Genomic DNA, 7,100 nt, shown 5'->3' on the forward strand with positions numbered 1-7,100 from the left:
AAAACTTGGCATAAAGGCGGTGCTCTCGAAGTTTCTTCAACACTAGCCTTAGATGTTCGGCATGTTCTTCCTCGTTCTTGGAGTAGATGAGTATATCATCTAGGTAAACCACGACGAATTTATCCAAATACTCCATGAAGATTGAGTTCATTAACCGAGAAAAGGTGGCTGGAGCGTTGGTTAAACCGAAAGACATGACGGTGTACTCGTATTGGCCATAACGAGTAACAAAGGCCGTTTTAGGAATGTCCCCGTTTCTGATTTTGATTTGATGGTAGCCCAACCTCAAATCCATCTTGGAGAAGACTGAGGATCCAGCGAGCTGATCATACAGGTCGTTGATCCTGGGAAGCGGATATTTGTTCTTGATTGTGACCAAATTGACAGGTCGATAATCTACAACCATCCGGTCCGTACCATCCTTCTTCTTGACGAAGAGGACGGGGCAAGCCCACGGAGATGAACTAGGTCGGATGAAACCCTTTTTCAAGGACTCATTGAGTTGTTTCTTAAGCTCGGCTAGTTCTAGTGGTGCCATCTTATAGGGTCTTCTAGCAATCGGAACGGTTCCTGGAATGAGGTCTATTACGAACTCAACATCCCTGTCAGGTGGAACACCTGGCAATTCCTCTGGGAAGACATCCAGGAAGTCACGGACTACCGGAACGTCCTCAAGGTCTGGCAAAGGGCTGGCGTTAAGAGAATATAACTGTCGCTCGGCTAGTCGGGTCAAGACATTGACTATCTTCCCCGAAGGATGAGTGAGTTGAACAGTCCTAGAGAAGCAATCAATTTTGGCATGATGAGCTGACATCCAGTCCATACCCAAAATGATATTAATATCTGAAAATTTGAGGGCTATCAAAGATGCAAGGAAAACAAGTCTGTCGACTTGGATTTCATTTCCATAACTTACCCTGGAGGTCTGCCATCTAGAACCCGAAGTAGAAATTTCCATAGTGGATGGCATGTTACAGAATGCGGTGTTATGCAAACGAGCATAGTTCTCGGATATAAATGAATGAGAGGCTCCTGTATCGAAAAGAACAGATGCCGGGTGGCAATTAACAAGGAGCGTACCGAGAACGACGCTGGGATCCTCTTGAGCTTCTTCGGCAGAGATACAGTTGACATGGCCACGTGTAGCGGTGGCCGGCTTGGCGTGGAACACTTTCCCTGTCGGCTTGCCACGGCCAACAGCTTTAGCAGATTGGTTGGGGTTGGTCTGGGGACACTCACGCATATAGTGACCAGATTCCCCACACTTGAAACAAGTTACAGAACTGGTACGTGGAGGAGCATTGTTGGTTGGACCACCATAGGGCTTGGCTGGTGCAGACTGTTGAACGGGGCGAGGCACCTGGAAGGATGGCCTCGGTGTGAACCTGGGTGGCAGGGCAGTGTTGGGCACCCACACGCGGCGCTTCTGAGGACCAGCACCGGATGAGGAACCCACGTCACGGCCATGCTTGCGTGTTGCGTCATAATCAGTCTGACCAGTCTCAGCACTGATGGCCTTGTTAACAAGCTTCTGAAAAGATGTGCACTCATGCAGACGGAGGTCGCGGCGAAGCTCAGGACTAAGCCCCTTACGGAACCTTGCTTGCTTCTTGGCATCAGTAGAAACTTCCTCAGTTGCATATCGTGCGAGGTTACCGAACTCCCTGCTGTAAGCATCCACAGAGAGTCGGCCCTGAGTGAAACTGCAAAATTCCTCACGTTTACGGTCCATGAGACCCTCCGGAATGTGATGTTCACGGAAAGCCTCGCTGAATTCAGCCCAAGTAGTGACATGGCCCGCTGGGCGCATAGCTCCATAATTCTCCCACCATAGACTGGCGGGGCCTTCAAGATGATATGCAGCAAAGGTGACCTTGTCGGCCTCAGCTACTAGCACGGAACGCAGCTTGTGAGAGATACTGCGAAGCCAGTCATCAGCGTCGAGAGGCTCGACGGAGTGGTGGAACGTGGGTGGATGTAACTTGATGAAATCACCGAGTGACACCACGTTAGTCCTCTGATGGTGTGCTGTGTTCTGTTCAATACGCTCCAACAAACGGTTGGTCTCCCGCTTGTTTCTTTCGGCTTCCATCATAACCTCGGCTAGGGAAGGAGGATGAGGCAGATTTGCATTCCTGCCTTCACTGCCTTCGGCCTGCTCTTGAGGAGCAGGGTTAGTGCGCGTGTTGACCATCCTAGGTAAACAAGACAATGATTTAGTCAGAATGATAAAATTCCGACATAGGATACAGAATGTAAGGAATAACTCGGAATGCAAGATGATCATCCGTATGACATGGTAGATACAGAAACTGCTTCTTTATTCCATCGTCATACACACCATACAGGGTTTAGTACAAGACCAAACAAGGTACTATTACGGTGAAAAGAGGATTACATCTCATCGGAGGCATTCCAAGCTCCTATACATTATTTTTCTACACCTCCGGAATGCGATACAACTAGGTCATATCCCACGAGTCACGCAGGACGATAGACGACACAGCTAACACGAACTAGTGATACTACTACTAACTCAGACCGATCCGTAGTAGTCCTCGTAGAAGTCACCTCCATAGCCTGGAAGCTCAACATGATCATCCGGAAACAGACGATTTCGCGGAGCTTGTGGACCATAGGGACTAGGATGAGGTCTTGGACCAACAGACGGTGGCCTGCGGGGACCGCGAGGTGGGGTGATGCCTCCTACATCACGCCAACCCATCACGTCTGGCAGAGCAGATCTCACAGGATAGAGATCGCGCATATCCAAATATCCAGCTTGCACCGCCGGTGCAAACCGAGTCAATGTGGCCCAATGGTCAGCACGGGTATTGAAGAGCTCTAACCTCAAGGCCCGATTTTCACGGTCCTTATCCTCGAGCATCTCAGCAGTAGTGCGAGTCCGTGAATCCTCCTGGGTGGGGTCAGCATAGATAGCCTGGAGATACCCTTGTGCTCCCGGAAGTGATCCTGGCATATACCGGAAATCAGAGTCCCGAAACAGGCCAGACCTGACTCGCATGATGGTCATCATAGAGTAGGCGGCGTCCTGCACAGCCATCTCAATAGTAACCCCGAGTCCATAGGAGCAGTGAAGGGGTTCGGTGGACCCAGGATAAGATGGAAATATCCTGACAGTGCAGAGATACTGGCTTTGATTAAAGTCTCGGAATTGCTCTTCGACCGTGTACTCAGGATACCAACGGTATCCAGCCTCAGTCATTACCCTGACCGACATGGCGGTATGACCGGGTACATCTAGGCATCGAGTCAGGCGAACCACTTGATTAAGGTCGCGAGTGGCCATCTGAAAGCACAACCATAATGCAAAGGCATTAGAATTTCTAGCAAAATTTCGGCAGCATAACAACTGTGAATGCTCAAGAAGGATTTTGAGACATTTGACAAAGGATTTCATTCACACTCAACATCATCATATCAAAGTTCCGAGTCCATCCTAGCAACATAATGTGGTAGTAGAACTAAACTAGGCTTGTAACCAACAAACCTATAAGGTACTACTGATTAGTAACACGTGATCCTGATAGAGAGAATAGATCCTAATTCCTTAACCCCCGGTGGAAGAATAGACTGACTCAGATCAGAATGTCATAAGATAAAGGAGTAAAAAGAGCCTTACGTTCCAACCCACAAACAATTCCCCTACATATAACTAATGAATTTCTAGACTCAACATCGACCAGTTTGGCTTGGAGAACCTACAGGCAGTCCGGCTTTGATGCCAACACTGTCAGGACCCCGACTCGATGTCACATCGATCTAGCTTGTAACACCCCATATCACTTTGCGGCCTCACGCATGGTATCCCCACGGGTGTCGCCTTACCTTTGCCCGGGACCGTTTGCGCCTTTTGGCTCACGTATATGATAGTGTCGCTAGCATCCATATGATAAAGAGCCCGGCCTGACATGACTAGTCGTAAGTACAAAGTGGCACAGTGCTTACAGGGACAGGCATCCATGACCCAGCAACGAACGTGTCGGTCATCAGCAAGTGGGTCCGGGCTGTAGCACTGGGCTAGCAGGACTCCATTACTCAATGCGTGACATTTCCCCGAAGGGACAGACACAGGAACGAAGAAGGACACATGCCGGCCAGCCTAAGTGTGCCAGAGCAGTAGCAAGCTACCATGGCTCAGTGTAACACTAGGAGACATTTCCCGGTAAGAGAGGCTACTAAGGATAAACAACTAGGTAGTCAGATCCCACACATACCAAGCATTTCAATCATACACACAATATGCTCGATATGTGCAAACACAACAAGGCATCACAACATGACTCTATGACACAAGTACTTTATTTAAGGCTCAGAGAGCCATACATAACATACACGAAGGTACGGGTCACACGACCCAGCATTCAAGTCATACAGTCATACAAACTAGCAGCGGAAGTAACTTGTCTGAGTACAGACAACTAGTAAAATAAAAGAGGCTTGGAAAGCCTAGCTATACTACGTGGTCCTTCACAAGCTCAGGATCACCACCTGGGCCTTAGCCTACTCATTGATGTCAACGTCTATGTAGAACCCATCAGAAGGGGTTGCAGCGTCTTCTATAAAAATGTAAATTATAGCAACATGAGTACAAAGGTACTCAGCAAGACTTACATCAGATCCTACATACATGCATATTATCAAGAAGGGTTGGTGGAGTTATTGCAGCAAGCTAGATTTGACTCTTGGCTAGGCTAACCTACGAGACTCCAACTTGAAAAGGTTTTGCGTACACGAGTCCACTACTCACCACTTCAATACACTACCGAGGATCCACCTCCGTCTTCCTACGGAAGAGCCATCCTCGGCACTCACACTTATCTTGAAGCTTTTAGTAGTTTCCATTTACTTGTCTATGAACTGTATAGGCAACCAAGTAGTCCTTTACCGCGGACGCGGCTATTCGAATAGATCATGATAACCCTGCAGGGGTGTACTTCTTCATACATGTTTCCACCACTTAGCGTCTGCACACGACATGTGCTCGGCAGACTTCAAGCGAAAGCCGACGTGGGTGTAGACCACGACCTACCTAAACACTTAAGCCTCTAGTCCAGGTTTATCGCCTATCCAGGTTCCATCCGCAGGGAGTCCGGCCGAGGTTTCCCATATGGCCCCGAACGATGTGAACAGGGTTCCCGAGATACCTAACGGGTATTCGGTACACCCGGCCACGTACCTACCGCATCACAGCCCACCCCTACGGTCAGCGCTGTCCACGGCCTCCAGTAGGCTACAAACACCAGAAACTACTTGCAACTCCTGGACGGAGAACTAGGGTGAATAAGAAGCCGAGAGGGTCCATTGGTTTCGGGCCCAATGCATGGTAGTAGCTAATTCTTAAATCACACATACAGATCTCAGTGCTTAAGGTCGGCTTCAATGAAACAACCCACCATGTACTCCTACATGGCCTCTCATCGATACCTTTACCAAATCGTGTTCACCACACCACTCTCATTACCGACATAATCATTTCACTCTAGCCCATCACCCAGATGAACCAGACCTGACACGACTCTAAGCATAGCAGGCATAGCAAGGTAGGAACAACACATACATATGGCTCAATCAACTCCTACACATGCTAGTGGGTTTCATCTAGTTATTGTGGCAATGACAGGTCATGCAGAGGAAATGGGTTCAACTACCGTAGCACACAGCAGTTTGAAACGCGTTGTCTTAATGCAGTAAAAGAGAGCAGGAGCGAGAACATGGGATTGTATCGATATGATCAAATGGTTGGTTGCTTGCCTGATGGTTCGATGCACTGATACGGTTCTTCATTAGGGTAATCACGGTACTCCTCAGGGGCAGAACCTGCCGCAAGAACACCGATACACAACCATCACCAAACAATGTGCAACAATATGATGCATGCATGAAACATAGCAATATGAGTGTGTTGGGCTAATGCAACTAAGACAAGAAGGGTTTGTACCAATTTGAATCAAAGATTCAAATTTCAAACTCAAACATGGCCTTTTAAAATGCTTTTCCTTGTTCTGCATTAAACATCAGGTTAACTTGTTTAATCATGCATGAAAATAGTACAGATGGATAGATTGGATTTTTCCGATCATTTTTCATATATAATTTGTCTGATTTGGAGTTACAGAATAAAAGTTATGAATTTTTGAAGTTTAAACTATATTCTGGAATTTCCTATATTAGATTAATTCCAGAAAATCAATTATTGCGTCAGCCTGACGTCAGTGTGACGTCAGCAGGTCAACAGAACACGTCCGGGTCAAACCTGACAGTGGGTCCCGCGTGTCAGTGTGATTAGATTAATTAAAGTTTAATTAAAACTAAACCTGTTTAATTAACAGGGCTGGGCCCCACCTGTCATTGACTCAGGGGAGTCAACCAGGGCCCACCCGTGGTCAAACCCGGGTCGGCTGCACCGGCGTTTAGCCGCCGGCGAGCCCGACGCGGCGGCGAAAGTGGTTTTGGCCGTTTCGGCCACCAAATGGGTCGCGGAGACCACCGGAGAGGAGCTGAGGAGGAGCCGCAGCTCTTGGTGGAGTCCGTTGGGGTCGGGGTGGCCAGAGTTGGCGCCAGCGACGACTTTGGGGGCCACCAGGGTTCGGCCGAAGACGAACTTGACGCTAGAGGGGTCGGTGAGGCTCGGGGAGTGGCTAGCTAGGTGCTAAGTGACACGGTGAGCATGATGGACACCGTGGAGTGGTCGGAGGGTGACCGGGAGCACGTCGGCGACGAGCTCCACGGCGGTGGGTGCGGTTGAGCTCCGGGAGGTCGCTACACAGCTCGGGAGCAAGAAAAGGAGGGGGGGAAGATGGCTAAGCTCACAGTGAGTGCGACGAAGCCCTTGGTGTGGCCGGACATGAACCGGAGCGACGACGGCTTGAAGGGGATCTCCGGTGACGGCGGTTCGGGCGAGGTCGTTGCGGTGGACTCAGGCGTTGCGAGCGCTCGGGGCTCGGCTTGCTCGATGGAGTGGACAACGGCGGAGCTCCTGGACACGATGAGAGGACGCACGGGCGGCGGGGAGCACGGCTACGACGAAGGCACGGGGATGGTGGCGTCGGCCATGGCGGGGGAGCGCGAGGGGGAGG

This window comes from Triticum aestivum, chromosome 2B, assembly GCF_018294505.1.
Source record: "Triticum aestivum cultivar Chinese Spring chromosome 2B, IWGSC CS RefSeq v2.1, whole genome shotgun sequence".
In the NCBI taxonomy this organism is placed as follows: Eukaryota; Viridiplantae; Streptophyta; class Magnoliopsida; order Poales; family Poaceae; genus Triticum; species Triticum aestivum.